This window comes from Tupaia chinensis, unplaced genomic scaffold (assembly GCF_000334495.1).
Source record: "Tupaia chinensis unplaced genomic scaffold, TupChi_1.0 Scaffold000407_4, whole genome shotgun sequence".
NCBI lineage: Eukaryota > Metazoa > Chordata > Mammalia > Scandentia > Tupaiidae > Tupaia > Tupaia belangeri.
In genome coordinates, this window is record NW_006159912.1 from 186,470 (window position 1) to 204,980 (window position 18,511).

Sequence of the window (18,511 nt, forward strand, 5' to 3'; positions counted from 1 at the left end):
AAGTAGCTGTGGGCTCCATTCCCTGCCTTCCTTGCCACTTCCAGCCAGGGCAGATTCTGAATTTCTAGAAAGTTCCTGGGTAGATAAATGAACAAATCTGCGATCCAGAGACAGTTGAAGAGGGAGATGATGGCAGTGGTTGAGAAGGCAAAGACCATTTCATATTCTCTACTCTGTAGTCCAGATGGCAAAAAATAGTAACAACTAATTTATCCAGGAATGAAGATTCTAAAATGGATTAATCTTTCAGGTTGAGCAGAAGTAGCTTCTTGAAGCATAACAGTATTTTGTTTTGGTTCTTTTGGCTTAAAAACACTTTAACTCTATTATATACATCAAAGCAGGACTTGCTAAACATAAACAGTATCTTTCTTTGTTTCAGGACAATGAAAAAATAGTCATCCCAAGGTACATTTTTTTTCAGGTTATTTTAAAATTATGGTGTAACTTTCCATATATTAATCTCATCTAATCTTCACAACAACTTTAGAAAATAAATTGTGTGTGCATGTGTGTATCATTTTAATAGATAACGAAACTGAAGATTAAAAAAATAAGATGCAGGGGCCGGCAAGTGGTATGGTGGTTAAGGACTCCCACATGGCTGACTACAGTTTGAGTCCTGGACCTGCTGGCTTACTTTTTCACTTTCTCTCTCTCTCTCTGTCCCATTCTGGTCAAATTTAAATAAATAAATAATTCTTTTTTTTTTGGTTTAAAGATGCAATTGTGCACCCAGGGTCACACAGGTAATAGGAGTCAGAGTCAGGGAGCTGGACAGTGGCACAGAGGTAAAGTGTGACATTCTCTGAGGCAGAGAAGTGCTTTCGGTTCAAGTTCAGAGACCTCTCTGAGTATGCTGGGCACACACTTGTCCATGCTCCAGAGCTGGCTGAGAGCTGGGGTTGGATTGTGGCATCAGGACTCTGTCAGAGGTGCAGTCTCTCTGTTTTTCTCTCTCTGTGTTTCTATCATTCATGAAAAATGAATAAATAAACTTAAAATCAGAGTCAAAGTTTGGTCTCAAATTCATGTTGTCTGATTGTATATACACTTCCTGAAGTGAAAAAGTGAGAGGCTCTAGACTTTCAGGGCATGGCAATGGCAGGATCAATAGTCTGCTAGAAACTTGGGCACAGATGATTGGAGAAGTGGGCATGTTGGACTTGAGCAACAACCTGACCCTGGCTAGAGACTGACCTGCAGGATGGAGAGCAGAGTCCACCTTATGAAGTATGGACTAGGGAGGAACCTGAAGGGGTGCCTGGACCCCAGAGAATGGAGGCAGTCAAGAGTTAATTGCAATGTCCACATGGGTGTGATGCTTGACCTTGGCTGGATGCTTCTGACATTGCTAACCCAGGAGAACCTAAGCTGTGGACAGTGGGTGGAAAAAAGCCCTTGTCAGAAATAGGCACTATTGAACCTGACCCTGGCTAGAGACTGACCTGCAGGATGGAGAGCAGAGTCCACCTTATGAAGTATGGACTAGGGTGGACAAAGCACAGTGTGTGGGCCTAAACCAGGCATGCTGAGGCTCTGGGCAGGGATACAGGCCATACAAAGTTCAGGGACCCTGAGGAAATGGGGCAACAGGCAGGGGTACTCATCTGGCCTGTCTAGTAGCACCTGAATCCCTTCAGCATCCCTGGCACACCAGCACCTAGACACAGACTATCATGGGATTCTTGCCAGGTCTATCTGTTGAGCTTCCAGTGGGCCCCCTCCTCTCCCCTCTGAGCTTCAGGAAGAGGAACATGGGCGTACAGGCAATACTGTGACTATTATGAGTAATCCTGTTTTACCCCTATGGAGGCAGCAGAGGAATCAGAAGGTACAGTGAGCATTACTGGAAATGCATAGTGGGGTCATAGCTATGGGAACTCCAGAGTCTCACCCAGTACCTGTGTCCTTGAAGAGAAGCACATGATCTCACTGACTGACATAGTGACAATAGTGGCCTCCATGTTTCCTTGCAGGTTAGTTGAAGAATTTGATATAATGCCATGTTTTAAAGTATTCAGGAAAGCCCATTCTTCACTCTTGAAGAGGAAATATGGCCAGTCCCCTATTGTCTATTTGACTTTAAAAATGAAGAGTCCTTTTTTTATTTTTATTTTTAAATTTGCTTTAGGGTGTGTGCACTCAGTACTTAGTTGAGAGAGACAAAAGGAAGACAGAGAGAGAGAGAGAAATAAACCCCCAGGAGGAGATGGTCACATCACAATCCCTTCTCCTCCATTCTCCTCTCAGGATTTTGGCCGCACATGCACATGTGTCCAGCATAATTTTCAAGGTGTCAGGCATGGGACACAAACCATGAAGTTGGCCATGTGGGATCTAGCCACCTTAACTTCCATGCCACCTGTTGGCCCCAAGATTTTGCAATATTTTTAATATAGCAGCCAAAGTACTGCATACCAGCAATGTGGATGCAGTGCATATCCTTGTAGGAAAACAAGGATGAGTAAATTTGGGCTCTGGGGGCTAGGGTAAGCAGCTAACATCGAGTCTGGGAATCAGATGCACAACCGATTTTAATGCAAATATAGGCATAATGGAATAAGAACTGAAAGGGATGTATGCATGGAGCCACTGCAGGGACCCAGAGATGGGACTATTGATTTGGATTCACAAGGTCAGGAAGGGACTCAGAGCGGCTGGTGTCTGACCAGGCTATGTAGCAGGGCTACATTTTGAATAGCAGAATCCAACCAGGAAAGTAGAAACTGTAGGTATGGGTTTAAAGCCATTGCGTAAGGACATCCGAACAGAATATTTAGATAATTTGTTGATGACAAGAATTCCCTTCAGACTTTCTATTTCAGAAGTCCTAGGAATGGGCGATGGGTATTTGCATAGTGATAAAACACTCCCCTACCTTCCCCATCCATGTGATTCTGATGAGCATCTTTGATTGACTGAGCCAATTCTCTTAAACCATTTCCTGGCTTTAGCATATTTATAATTTGGGAGATCTTGGGCAGACCCCATAGCACAGTGAGTAGTTAAGGGAGCAAGATCCTCCATGGCCAACCACAGTTCAAATCCTGGCCTTGGTGGCTTGCAAAATACACAAGATATGTGTGCATGTGAGTCCCAAATCCAAACAGGATGTAGAAATGGAGGAGAAAGGATTGCATGATTACACCCAATTGGAAGGTGCTTTCTCTCTCTCTTTGTCTCTCTCTGGTGAGCACACACAACCTCTGGTAATTAAAAAATAATTGGAGAGCTCATTAAAATACTATTCCTGGACACATCATTTTTTAAAAATTTTATTTAACTTTACATGTTTATTTATTTAATTTAATTAGACCAGAGAGGGACAGAATGAAAGAGAGAGAGATAGCAAGAGAAAAAGCTAGAAAGTGAGAAAGCAAGCTGCTAGGTCTGGGACTCAAACTGTGGTCAGCCATGTGGGAGTCCAACACCCTTAACCACCACACCACCTGCTGGCCCCCCAGACACATCTTTCAAAGCTTCTGTTTCAGAGGTTTAGAATGAGGCCTGAGAGTCTGCATGTCTAATACACTCTCAGCTCATACTGGTGCTGTGGGTCTATGGAGCACACTTTGAGTAGTAAGTCTCTAAACCATCATCTGGCTCTTTGGTTCTTACTGGGGTAGTGTCACCCAGAGTTAAGAAGTACCCTTAATTAGAAAATGGTTTTGATAACAAATGCATGTTTCTTTACTGTGGACCACTAAGAAGTCATCCATACTCATCATCTTGAAACTGCCTGCCCACACAGGTAAAATAAGAAGGACCCACCCGTGGCCTCAATTCTTGCTTCCACTTGACTCTCATTCCCCTGTGGCCCCTGCATCTTAGTTCTGTTTCAGTATCTGCACATGATCTGTAAAACTCTCCTGAATCTGGTGCATCCTGCTCCCATCTCAATGATTTTTTTTTTTTTGAGAGAGATTTTGTTACAGGGCACATGCACTTGCTAGAGAGACAAAAAGTGAGAAATCACCCCCTGGCCGGGTGGTGGTGGGGGTGGCCATGCCACAATTCCTTCTCCTCCATTCTCCTCTTGAAATTTTGGCATGTACACACATACACCTGGCATGAGTTTAAGCCACTGGGTCTGGGACTTGAACCACACACATGCACCTGGCATGAGTTTAAGTCCGAGGTCTGGGACTTAAACCATGGTTGACTATGTGGGAGTCCAGGGATGTAAACACTATGCTACCTGCTGGTTCATATCCCAGTGATTGATTGATTGATTTATTTATTTATTTATTTATTTATTTATTTATTTATTTATTTATTTATTGGAGAGGTTTTTCAATAGAGCGTGTACGCTCTCCAGAAAGACAGAGAGAGACAGAGAGTCAGAAAGTGAGAAATCACCCCTCAGGGGGGATGGCCATGTTGTAATCCCTTCTCCTCCATTCTCCTCTCAGGATCCTAGGCGCACACTCACATGTGCCCGGCATGAGTTTAAGCCACCAGGTCCGGGACTCAAACCATGGTCGACTGCATGAGTCCAGTAATATAGCCATTATGCCAACTGCTGGTCCCAATATCCCAGTGATTTTTAAGAAAATGTTCTGGATCTTATTATCTTTCCCTCTGAGTCCAAATCCTAGCCAGTCCACCTGATGCCCAGCAAAGAGATGGTGTGGTGACAGCAGATTAGTCAGCTCAGAGATCAGCAGATCTGAGCGTGTTCAGCATGCTTTCTCTCCAATACTCACTCTAGAGAGAGCTGTACAATGACTTTGGGTCATATTTGTCCTTTATATGTTTTTGATCAGCTTCACTTCTGAAAAAATATCACTCACAGGAGCAATTTGTGGTCATTAGTGTAAGAGAACTCTTCACAGCACTTTTTGTGTTAGGAGAAATTACCTGGACAGGACTGTTGAGCTAGCTGACCCTGGGATTTGGTCATTTCAACGAGTTAGCTGTTGACAGATGACACCTGCTTTGTAGGGATTTAGCACAATAGGCCTTGCACTATGGTTCACTCATGGCATATTAATTCAGTGGATCTTAGCTGGCTCTCTTCCTTTGGCACTGAAAAAAAGTCGTAACCTCATCAGAAAGACTTTTAGAAAATAGCTACATATTTCTTTATGTATACATGACTATTATATTTCATTTCTTTTAAGATTTGTCCTGCTTTTGGTTTTATCCTCTTTTTAATCATGTCTTTTGTGCCAAGAATAGTACTATAATATATGAGATGCTAGAAATGAAGAGATTGATTAGATTTCATCACCTGATTTTAAACTGTTCACAATTATTTTAGAAAGAAATGTGTACTGGGACCAGCAGTTAGCGTAATGGCTATGTTGCTGGACTCCCATGTAGTTGACTGCGGTTTGTGTCCCGGACATGGTGGCTTAAACTCACACCGGGTGCGTGTGCGTGCGTGCCCAAGATCCCAAGAGGAGAATGGAGGAGAAGGGATTGCGGCGTGGCCATCCCCTCTGGGGGGTGATTTCTCGCTTTCTGTCTCTCTGTCTCTGTCTGTATGGCAAACACATGCACCCTACAGCAAAAACCTCTTGAAAAGAAAGAAAGAAAGAAAGAAAGAAAGAAAGAAAGAAAGAAAGAAAGAAAGAAAGAACTGTAAATAACTAAGACTAGGTACTATGTACTCTTAGAGAGGTACTAAGTACAATGAAAGTACAGAAGAAGGGGTATTTATTTTTAGCTAGTGGAGAAAAGAAAGCTTTATGGAAAGCTTTCCTCTACAGGAATGGTCAGACTTTGAAAGATAACAATATCTCACTATGACGTAAGAAATACATGGCGATTAGCAGTATACAACTGCATCACAGCTCTCGGAGAGCCACAATAAGACTTTGACAATACGTATTATATTAACTGCAAATGTCTATTGAATGCTTTCTATATGTCAAGTGTTATGTTAAATAATTTATATGTATTATCTGATTTTTAAAAAGTTCATTCATTCATCACTTTCACAAACAAGCAAGAGAGACAAACAGGAATCCCCAACAAGGTCTCCATGTCACAATCCATTCCCAGCTTCAGCCAGCCCTGGATCATGGGCCCATGTGTAAGCCTGTTGTGACCAGGGAAGCTTCTGGGCACAAACCTGGAGCCCTCTCGCCATGCAGATCAGTGATACAGAGTGCTGTATCACTACTGCATCACTGTACAGCCCCTGTTACCTAGAGATTTAAATGTAAATTTTAAAGAATTAAATTTTAAAGATTTAAAAATGTAAAGAAATCTTCCCAAAACATCTTCAAAGTGATATTTTCCCATTTTACAGATGAAGAAACTGAAGATTAGAAAGATTAATTTGTTGAAGGTTATAGAGCTGAAATCTGAACCCACTAATTCAAACCAGTGACTTTTAACTGGTATTACTTTCATAACATCCAAGATGCACTGGGTAATTTGCATAAATTATCATCTCAATCTTTGAAATAATCCTACAAAGTAGATATTATGGCACCATATTACAGTGGGAGATTGCACATGCAGGAGGCAAATGGGAAAATTTATATCGCCATTAAATGGAATAGAAACCAGGTCTGTCTAAGCTCTAAAACCCATCTTCTTTTGAACATATCAGAGTCTTGCTTCTTAATTAATCTTTCAATGTTTTAACCCAAAGGGGAAACAGTAACCATGCGTGTTTCAGCCAAGCTGCTTGGCGAGGGCCTGTGCACTTTTGAAGTGGAATGATTGTTCATAGGACTGGAGGTGTGGAGAAGAAGCGAAGCAGGAAATAGGGGCTACACCAGTACCAGTAAGGAAAAGAGCCATTGAGGTTATTGTGGTAACTGACAAGAGATGGATTTGATAAGGTGATGGGGATTTGGCTAAAGGGTGTGGAATCCAGGAATTCTGGATTCTAGTCCTGACTTCTAATTCTGGCTCCAAAGCTGTGTGACCTTGGCTTAGTTACTACATCTTCTGAGCCCTGGTTTTTCAACGGTACAATGGGAATACTAGTAGCTTTCTTGTAGCTGCCGTGAGGAACAAGTGAGTCAGCCTACAGTGCAGAGGCTGACCCATGGGCATGTGATAATCAATAAGTACCATCTTGCTGCCTGTTTACTTTGGCTCCTGCTGGCTTTGATCAGGCTCTAGAGGAAAAGAAGCTAATTTCTTGAGCAGGAGGATCTGATTCAAAAAGGGAGGCCCTGGGGCAGGGACTGGCATGAGGGATTGTGGCATAATATCCATCTGTTTGGTTCTTTTTGCAGGCCAGAATGCTGGTTTCGGGAGCCTTCATTCAAGCACTAAATCCACCTAATTGGTTTGAAAAGCACTGGGTGAATAAACATCCTGTCAGCCCACCACTGTAATAACATTGGTGACATTTATGCCTGAGATGAAGGATGCAGGATGAATGGTGATCAGACCCCAGGTACCCTGCTGCAAATGACAGCCCAGATGAGGCACTCCCTGAATTAAGAAATGCTAGCCTCTGTGGAGCAGGGCACAGGGGCGGAGGCAGAGATGCACCCCACATGGGCATCTGGGCACTTAATGAAGAACTTACAGGTTGAATCAGGAAGTCAATCAGATTTGTCCATGGAGAAGTAGGATGAACCCCTGAATCCTGTGCTGGGCAAGGTATGTAACCTCTCTGACCTCTGGTTTCTGTCTGTGAGATGAACAAAAAATGAGAGAAAAAATGAGGAACCCTGTCCTGTTCCTTCTGAGCTTCATGTGTTTCAAAAATGTTGGGTCTTTCTTCCTTTCTTATCTCCCTTCTCCGGATTGTCTTCCTCCTAGGACCATGCTTTTCTTTGCTCCAAAGGGCCCAAGACTTGCACATGCCCCAGTAGCATATCTGGGGGGTGAGGGGGAGCACTCAGTTCATCCACTCATTCATCACTATCATTTTTTTCACTCATTTATCAATTATGTTTTTATTATCCAAAATGTGCTAGGTCCTAGCCAGATACTGAGCATGAGCACACAAAGATAAATCAGGTATCTCCTCTGACCTTGAGTTGTTCAGAGGTTAGCAGAGGTCAGATGCATTTTTATCAGACAGGGTCCCTATAAGAAACAGATGGGACATTCAGATTAAGATTATTCAAGAAGAGGGACTAGCTGATGGCATAATGCTTATGTCACTGGACTACCTCATGGCCTACTACGATTCTAGTCCTGGACCTGGAAACTTGGAATATGCCAGACTCATATGCATGCATGCCCAAAATCCTGAGAGGAAAATGGAGGAGAAGGAATTGTGGTGTGGTCATCCCCTTGGGGATAATTTCTTGCTTTCTGTCTTTCTGGCAAATACACCCCATAGCAAAAATCTGTCTTAAAAAATTATTTAAGAAGAGACTCTTTACAAGATTAATTATGAGGGGAATGGTTGGAGCAGTAGCAGTATTATTGTCACCACTTCCAGAGCTAAAGGGAAAAGGAAGGGAATGGACCCTGGAACCAAGCAACAGAGAGTGTGCACAGCAGGACACCTTGAAGGGGCAGTGATCTTCTGTCCAGTGACACAGCCAGCCCAAGATAACCTCACAGATAGGGAGGAAGCCTGACTTTGCTTCTCTCTTCCTCTGAGCTTCTTGGATGCTCTCCATTGACTGGCCTACCAGAAGCTCAAGGGCAGGTGCACCTATTGGTATGGTCCACAGAGGTCAACCTACCAAGGCAGGGGTGGACACTGGTCTTCAGAGGCAAATGCAAGATGTACAGCATGTGCTGGCATGATTAAGTACAATGGTGCACAACTCTAGAATGGTTAGCAATAAGAACAGGGAACTAGGAGCCCCAGCACGGAGGGAATAATTCCCACCAATCCTCTATCTTATTCCATTCCATTTAATTCCTGAATTCATGGGCTGGAGTTGATCTCCCTGCCTGGAAGGTTGTCTACCTCCAACCCTCTACAGGATAATTTCTTGTTATTCTCCTACCTCCTTCTCCTAATACTAAGAAGTTTACCTTTCCCTGAACAGTCAACACTCTCTTCTGGGCTTTTGAACCAGCCATTTTTCACCCCTGCTCCTCAACCCAGCTGAGACCACTTCCCCCTCCTCTTTGTCTGGTTAACTCCCTACTTACATAAAAAAAAAAATCGTGATCTACTTAAACATTCAGAAAGGTATAGAGAATAAAAATCAGACACCCACACATCCCTACCACTCGTATCTAATAAATGTTGAAATTTTGCCATATTTGCTTTAGATCTTTTTTTAAAAAAGAAATAAATCCTTGCAGAGACAACGGAAGCATCTGTTGTACTCTCTTCCTCCTTGTAACACTATTTTGCAGTTAGTGAGTGTTCACCTAACCATATTTTTATACTTTTGCTAGATACCTCTGTTTTAAAAATGTGCATAATTACCATTATATTATAGATGTCCCTTTATAGCTTTTCCCACTCAACATTATGTGGGTGCTTTGTTATTTTGGCTTTTTTGGTTGGATGTAATCTCAGGAGATTTTATTGTCTCCCCTCTAATGATAGTAATCAAATAATGATACCTGGAAACTCTCATTTTTTAAAAAAAATATTTGTTCCATGAGCAGTAGAGATAGAGATAGAGAGATAAAGAGAGAGAGAGACACATCATCCCCAATAAAGTCTTGACACCACAATCCACACCTAGCCTCAAAGCTCTGTACCACGGGCACACACATGCGAGGAGCACTCAGGGAGGTCTCTGGATGTGAACCTGGAACCTTCCCATGTGGGTTAGCCTCATGGAGTGTAAAATTTTACCACTACACTACCATCTGGTGATACCTAATCACTCTTGATGTAGGGAGAATGGCTTTCCCTGAAATTTCATAAGCTATTTCAAATGTTATAGTAACTTCCAACTCTTGTTACAACTTCTCACCTTCCCAGTGAACAATTTCGATGCTCACATTCCTATAATATTGTTGGGAGGGAAGGCACTTTTATCAAAAACAGGAAAAAGTGACTGCCACTGCTGCAGCTTTCACCTTCTCATCTGGGAGGCCTTCTCCAACCTTTCCTGTGTGATCATTTGCCTTCTGACCACCTCCAGATGTTCATAAACACTTCCAATTTTCTGGCAGTTTTGGTCCTTTTCCCATGTCTCACATCATCATATTTATCAACTTTTCCCAACTTACATAGGTACTACCTCTCAATGAAGGAAAAAATAGAAAGCTAGGAGACTATTATCTGATACCTCTGTTCACTCAATGAAGGAAAACATGGATCCAGCACCAAACATCACCTGATCCTATAGCAGCATTGACTTCAGAGTTCATACCATACTTGCTTAAGTATGCTGCCTGGAACACCCTGCTGGTTCCACAGAAGCCATTCTAACAAGGGTTTAACCAGAGGACTATGGAATATTATGTCAGAAGGGTTTCTCCTATTATCAGCCCCAGGGATCTTAAGAATACAACACCAACACAATCACCACTACTATCAAACTTACAATCAATGTTATGCTTCTGAGCTGTATCTATGGTTACACATATGGATCTGTTTCATTGATTTTATTTATTAAATCTTATTCCATTGTGCAAATATATCATGACTCATTTACCCATTTCCCTATTGATGGACCTTTATGCTTTTCAATCTTTTGCTATTATCAACACTACAAATAATAATAATAATAATAATAATGATGATGATAATAATAAATCTTTAACCTCATATTTAAAAACCTCTGCAAAGGGGCCAGCAGGTAAAGTGGTGGTCAATGTGCTGGGATCTCATATGACTGAAAGCAGTTCAAGTCCTGTCCCTATGGCTTGAAAGTCACACTGGGTACGTGTGTGACCATACCCAAGATCCTGAGAAGGGAATGGAAGAGAAGGGATTATGGCATGGCCATCACCCCGGGGGGGGTGATTTCTCACTTTTGGTCTTTCTGTCTCTCTCCAGTGAGCACACATGTCCTATGACAAAAACTTAAAACATAAATAAAGATAAAATAAATAAAAACTTCTACAAAATGTATATACTCAGAATTAGAATTGCCAGGTCACATGGGATGTGTTACCTATTTATGTATATAAAATATTGCCAGATACTGATGTATCCATTCACAGTAATATCTAAGAGTTGCTACTAAAATTCATTTTTAAAAAATTTCTAGATTTCAAATTTTAGGGCAGTACAATATATTGGGAGTCTGCAAGGTATAGCAGAAACAGTCCAGAATGAGCGAGAGGAGGTTCTAACCTTGAGTCTGTCCTACATTCTTATAGGGATTATACAACATGCTCTTCTCTCTGTGTCCCAATGTCCTCATGTATAAATTGACGGCTTGGGACTGGAACATCTCTTAAGTTCCTTCCAGCCTTAACTTTCTGCAATCTATGTTTTAAATAATGGCTAATGTGAGAATCTCCATTCACGCAAGCATGCATTTCTTCTTTCTTGGGATCTTTATCATGCCCTAATACATCCTAGACCCTGGGTAACCATATAAACATGACCATGTCTCTGCACTCGACATCTCTTACTTGAATGGGGGAGACAGACCAGTAAATGGAGAAGTTCATGTCACTCCAGACTGAGGATGGTCAGGAAAGGCTTCCTGTTGGAAGTTTTACTCTATCTTAAGGATGAATTACAGCTGGCCAGGCTAAGTGCAAGGAAGACCATTCCAGGCAGAGAAAAGCATGGAGGCTAGAGGTGGGTTGGGGCATTTGAGGATATGTGGGAAATAATCCAGATTGATTGTCCTATTAGTTGTGGTTGGAAGAATGGCCCGAGATTCGCAGAAAGAGGCAGGCAGAGGCCAAACTGCAGATGACTTTGCCATTAAAAAAAAAAAAAAAAACATCTTGAAGTTCTTCCTGATGCTACTAAACATTTTTGACCAGGTGTCTATTTGACCCAAGAGGTAAGAGGTAACTGAGGTGGCTAAGGGCTGAGGTTCAGGTACATAAGCTTCCTGAACTAGGCAACACTCCATTATCAGGTAGCATTGAGGGTGGAGAGTTGCACTCAAGGTTCTTGGACATGTGAGGTACCTTTTACCATTCTGAAGATCTAAGAAAGATTTAAGAGAGGGCACAGGTGGGAGCTGGCCACATGGCAGGTGAGAGCTCCTTAGCCCCTTACAGAACTGTTCATATATCCTATGGGGCCCAGAGATTGCTGGGGTTGAAGCGGCATCTGAGTAACCCACTTAATTTTTATCCCTTCATTTTCCACTTGGCTCTAGTATCAAATTGTGGACACTATTCCTGATCTCTAGAAATAGCAAGAGGTCTTCCCTACTGCCAAGGCTGGAAGTGCTGGATGCAAACCATTTCTGTCTTTGTTCATGAAGGCCCATGCCATATGGAACTGACTAGAAAGTCTTCCAGATTGTCTGAGAGGTTGCATCTCTTATCTTCACAGTTTTGGTTAATCTCTCAGGGGAGGACATTAGATTGGCCTGCTAAGGTCTGGTTTTTGTGTTTTGTTTGTTTTGTTTTGTTTTGTTTTGTTTTGTTTTGTTTTGTTTTGCTATAGAACTGTGTGCTCACATCACTCCCCAGGGGGAATGACCATGCCACAATCCCCTCTCATTCGGTTTCCTCTAGAGATTTTGGGCATTCACGCACTTGTGCCTGGCGTGATTTTCAAGCCACTGGGTTCAGGACTCAAACCATGTAGTCAGCCATGTCAGATTCAGTGCCTTAACCTCCAGGTCACCTGCTGGCTGGGGTCTGCTGTTTTTAAAGCCAGACTGACTCTGGAATATTTTCAGGCAAGGCATTTTATGGAAAGTTCCAGTATGTGATAGCTGAAGGAACCTTGGAGCTCCCCAGTTCTACCATTTTATTTTCTGATGGGCCCAGAGGAGATTAAACTTGCCCAAGGTCACATAGTCAGTCAGTGAGGGAAAAGAGGAGGGTCAGGACTGGAATCTTGGGTTTCTACTCTGTGTTTCTAGTTGCTTCTGCTAAACAGAACTCTCTGGAAGTTCATCCCAAGCCACTAATGAAATACACCTTCATCAGTAGAGAACTTTCCCTCTCAGAGTGCATTTCAAGGTAGTATCACTAAGAAGCGTATGGATGGGTTCCTGTTCAAAGTGACTTACCAATATTTTAAAGCTGTATTTTGAACTTTTTCTAAATTTGTGAAGGCAAGAGGTTGGGGGGAGCCTCAATGATAGGATTTAAATTACGTTTTGATGAACATTTTGTATCTGGTCTTCTAGCTGTATGTAGGCCTAATCTCTGGTGATAATTGCCACTCAGTTAGACTCAGTTCAAAAGAAATTGCTTGACTTGAACCTAAAAGTGTTCAGTTATATATCTTTGCTGTATTCTTAGCAGTTTGGAGGAATTGGTGGGAATACTGGATGGGGGTATTCCTCTACTCCTAGGGTCTTCTGAGCTTCTTCCCATGGGCTTAACAGCTTTGTTTTCACAATAGCTGGGCCTTTAAGACCAGCTGAGAAGCTGAGCTTTTCCTAAGGGCAAGGGGAAGGAGTAGTCACTGATTCTTTCCTCCCTCCCTCCCTCCCTCCCTCCCTCCCTCCTTTCCTTTCTTCCTTCCCTCCTTCCCTCCTTCCTTCCTTCCTTTGAGTCTTCCTGGTCATGTTGTGTGGAGAAAACAGTCTGGATCTCCAAACCCAACATAGTCATCTTCCTGAAGGACTGTAGACTCCCTCAGTTCCAAAGACTTATCCTTACCCCACCTTAGTCCCTATTTCCAAGTCCACATAAAGCTCCACTCGCAACATCTGACAGCAACAACACCTGCTCTGTCACTGGGCCCTCTTGGCTCTGCACTTGGTTCTCCCTCCAAGTTTGCTCTTGCACCTGCAAAGGTACTCTTGCACACTCAGTTTTTGACTTCTTGATTCTCTTCTGTCACTCAGTGTTTAGCTCCTTCCCATCACTGGCTTCGACTTCACTAGTCCATCACATCAGCATCAACCTTTCCTTGCTTGTGTTGTCTCCCTTGTGTCTGCAAATTGTAACCTTGCATAAATTGAGCTCTTTTATTTTTCATATATCCAGGTTACCCTTTTTTACTGCACAAATGCTGCAGTTGTGTGTGTCTCTTTATGAATTAAAGGTATGTGATGCCTACTAAACCTGAAATGCTGCCCGCATTGGACTGCCCTGGCCATCTCTTTTTCTCACAATTACTTATTCCTCATAGTAGTTATTTCCAACCTTCATAATTCTTCCCCAAACTTCCTCTTCCTGTCCCACCTGGGTCTCGACAGGTGAACTTATTTTCTACACCTTAATGAAAATAAAGACCATGGGACAGTAAATCTCTCAGCTGCCTGACACAAGACTTACAAATTAACTGGTATTTGTGCTCCTTCATAACTCTTCCCCAAACTTCCTCTTCCTGTCTTCCTACCTGGGTCTCGACAGGTGAACTTATTTTCTACACCTTAATGAAAATAAAGACCATGGGACAGTAAATCTCTCAGCTGCCTGACACAAGACTTACAAATTAACTGGTATTTGTGCTCTTTTTCTTCTTCCTCTTTATCATCCTGTGCTCTGAATTCCAATGTTTTCTTCCTCTGTGAGAAAGATGCACCATCGATTATCCATTCACGAGATGGCGAAGTCCACAAATCTTTATCCTTCCCTGTGTCCCCAGTGCATAAAACAGTACTGAGCACATAATAGGTGTTTGAGCAAAAGTTGTTGAATGACTGTTCTTTTCTGTCCCTTCAACCTCCGCTTTTGTATTGATTCATTGCATCCATTCAAGGGTTGTTCACTGTTTTAAACAAAATAAAGCAAAACTATAACAAATCTTGTGACCTGATGCTTCTTTTTCTGGGGCTACAGTTCTGTCCCTGATTTGGCACATATGTAAATGAGTTGCCTGGGCTCTTGTCATCACTCTGTCACTTCCCATTTACTCCTCCATCCCTTGGCATTTGGCTTCTCCCCATCAAGGAAATTACTCTCCCCCAATAATCTATTTTTTTTTCCAAGCACTGCATATTTTTTGTGTTCCGAATATTCAGAATAGCCATCCTTTTAGCAATGACTAACCTTATAGACCTCTCTTTTCTTTGGGAATACTTTCTCTCAAGTTCTATGTCCATACTCTCAACTCTCTGCTGTTTTGATCTCTTCATCTTCAGTAGTTCTTTTCTTCCTTCCACTCTGCATGCCAGCCAGCCAGCCAGATTTTTCTAAGGCAAATTAGATTCTGTCACTCTCCTTGATCCCATGCAGTGGCTATGTGGTCCTCTAGACAACATCCAAATTCTTTGTATGTGGTTGTTGACATTCAGCTTGCTGGGTCTCTCCTTAATGAGTTCCGAAGCCTCATCTTAGGCTTTGTGTACTCTAGTCTACTGGAGGATATGTTACCAGACTTTGGCCCATACTTTTCCCTCTGGTTATCTGACTCTCTATCACTTTGCTCCTAACAGCTCACTTGGTTTCTGAGCCAAAACCTTGACTAAACCCTGTGTATTTTAGATCTTCTGTTGTCTGGGCCTAATCTTATGCTTGAATCAGCTTTGCTTTCCCAGACTTGTACCATTCCTTGGTAATATTTGATACTTTTGAGAAGGATTTTATAGGTTTTAAAGTACATTCACATTCATTTTCTCATCTGATTCTCTCATGTAAGACAGGAATCCACCGGTATCTTCATTCCACAAATAAGGAGACAAGGTCAGAGTTTCTGTGACTTGCACAGGTTACACAATACAATGAGTAGATGCTGAATGTAGGACTTCAAGCCAGGTCTAACTGCTACCCCTAGCTGTGTCCTCGTTCTCTTTCTGTTCCCATACTCTCTTACTACCTCCAGTGCCACACTTTCAGAGTAGTACCCAGTCTCCAACAGGCCAGCTGAGAGATCTGGAAATCAATCTCCATATACAAGACCTATGTACCCTGGAAGCGCTGCTTGCTGACCTCCCCTTAGACACACCTGTTCAAGATGGCCCTGGATGAGAATTGAGAACAATGAGCAGATGTTGGGATCACACTGCAACAAAATCTCCTTGTTCCTTAGGATGAAATATTTTCTTTTCCTTGACTTCACTCCTCCAGAGAATGGTGGATCATCTGCTGACATGACTAAAAATAAGTGACTAGGAAGGACAGAGATGAATGAGGTGGTGAGACCGTGGAGAGAAGGCAAAGAGGCAGAAGCAGGCAGAAAGTCTTTAGGCTGAAGGAAGACCTGTCAGAGAAGAAAAACTACTGCTGGGCAGAGAATCTGCGTCCCCATACCACACAGATTCATTTGGCCTCCTGCTGCCTCCAGCCTATTTCCTTCCTTCCTTCCATCCCTGATTAATAAAATCGGCATCACCAACCCTGGCATGTTGTGAACCACAGTGTAGGCTCCATCAAGCCCACCATCTGCTTTTAATCAGTTTTCCACTGCCCCTTTGATTACAGTTTTGCCCGAGTCTTGTCACGATGGGTCCCTTGGTACAGCCACACATCTGGGTTGCTTCCAAAGGAGCTGGAGGATCATCAACCTGAAGATGGGCTACGAGAGTGAGCTCTGTCTTCAGACAAGGTCACAGAGCCTACCTGCATTTGCAAAGAAGAAAAGAAGGCAGAACAATTTCACCTCACCCAGGGGGACGGGACTTTGCTCCATAAGGTGGAATGAGGCTTATCCCCCTCATGGGCTCTTCTTATCTGGTGAACTCATATAAGTTCCTAAACCTCTCTGGGTCTGTGTTGCCTCCTATGCACAAAGACTGGAAGTGTAGGACTTTACTGTGCTGAAGTCATGAGGCAGACTGGAGGATTTCTTCATTTCCTTCCAGGGTTGTGACTCCTTGGTATTGCTGTTCAGTGACTATTTATGCTCCAACCTATGATCTATAAATTGGAGGGGGAATAGGCAGTGTGGTAGGATAACTAATGACCCTGACCCCCAAGATATTTACAAACAACTCTCAGAACCTATGGCTATTACTTTACACGACAAAAGGAGCCTTGGAATTATGATGAAATTAAGAACCATGCATGGGGAAGAGTATCCTGGATTATCCAGATGGGCCCAATGTAGTCACAGGAAACCCTTTAGGAAGGAGGCAGATTAGAGAGGAGAAAATGATGTGATGATGAGAGCAGAGATTAGAGATGAAAATGATGAGGGACCAAGCACCGAGGAACATCGGATCGGCAGCCATTAGAAGCTGAAAAAAGGGTGATGAATCACATTCTTCCCTTGGAATTTTAGGAAGTTCTGACATCTTGGCTTCAGTCTGGGGAATCTGACTGCAGACTTCTAACTTCTGGACCTGTATGAGAATACATTTCTGATTGTTTTAAGTTACTAGGTTTGTGATAATTTGTTATAGCAGCAATAGGAATCTTGTATAGCAGGACTAATTTTATCCATAAGCAAATTGAGCAACTGATTATATGACCCAATTCAAAGCATGTAGGGAGGCCACCCTTCCCAAAAATCACAATCTGGAATATGCCTCATCTGAGGCATTCCTTTCAGCAGGGGTGCAGGCAGGTGACATCCATACTGAAATGCACTCTTCTCTCTACACTGAAATGCACTGTCCAGGAGAAACACAACAGAACAACCATGGTTTGAATCCCAGTACTGGCAGCTTGAAAATTATGCCAGGTGCATGTGTGTGTGCCTGAAAACCCAAGAAGAAAATGGAGAAGAAGGGACTGAGGTGTAGCTATTCCCCAGGGAGTGATTTCTCACTTTTCTTTTCCTTCTCTCTCTCTCTCTCTCTAGTGAACAAATGTGCCCCATGACAAAAACCTTAAAAAAAAAAGAAACCCAACAGGAACCACATAGGTCATTTTAAGATTTCCAACAGCCACACTGAAATGACTAAAAGCAGGTGAAATTAATTTTCATGCATTTCATTCAGCCCAGTATATCTAAAATATTACCATTTCATGTAGTTATCAATATAAAACACTTCACTATGATACTGTGCGTTATTTTTGCACTTGATCTTTCAAATTGAGCATGAATTTTACATTTATGGCAGGTCTTAGCTTAGATCAGTCACATGGAGTTACTATTTGATCTAGTGTGATCCACACAGTTCTACTGGTTAAGATGGTCAACTCCTAAGAGTGGACTAGTGCGTCAGACTCTTTCTAACTGACCTTGAGTGGACAAAGTACCATAGGAAGGTAACAGCCATGAATGAGAATTCCTGTTAGGAATGATGACCCAGGGTTAACCCAAAAGTTGGTAAGAACCATGGATAGAATCCCAGAGTGCTGCTTCCCCAGCCAAGGTTGGCAAGGAGAGAGCGAGACTGAGCAGAACAGTTAAGCTCCCACAGGGCACACTGTACAGTAAGTTGCTTTATTCACTTAATAATGTGTACAGTTAGCATGTTCTGTGTATGCCAATATTCTTCAAGTACATAAACTTAAATGACATCAAGACAATAAAGCATGAGATGTTTACACAATCCTTTCCTTTAGGCTATTTCATCTTTTTCCAGCACCAGCAAGATATCTGAGTCCCCTACAAGGTCCCCAGAGCTCAGTGAAGTGGCATTCCATCTCTCAAGTGCTCCTTTCTTGCTGCTTCTTAAAGGTCTTCACCATTTCTTTCTTCCTTCCTTCCTTCCTTCCTTCCTTCCTT

The 18,511-nt window shown here is 42.5% G+C and overlaps 1 long non-coding RNA gene across 1 annotated transcript in view; it reads right to left on the reverse strand.

The window, feature by feature from the left end:
* LOC102502699 (uncharacterized) overlaps nt 1-18,511 on the reverse strand; it is a 39,609-nt gene that overhangs the window by 20,312 nt on the left and 786 nt on the right. The window contains exon 2 of the long non-coding RNA XR_335391.1: nt 7,505-7,609. This is a non-coding gene — a long non-coding RNA (uncharacterized LOC102502699). The remainder of the gene's footprint in view (nt 1-7,504; nt 7,610-18,511) is intronic.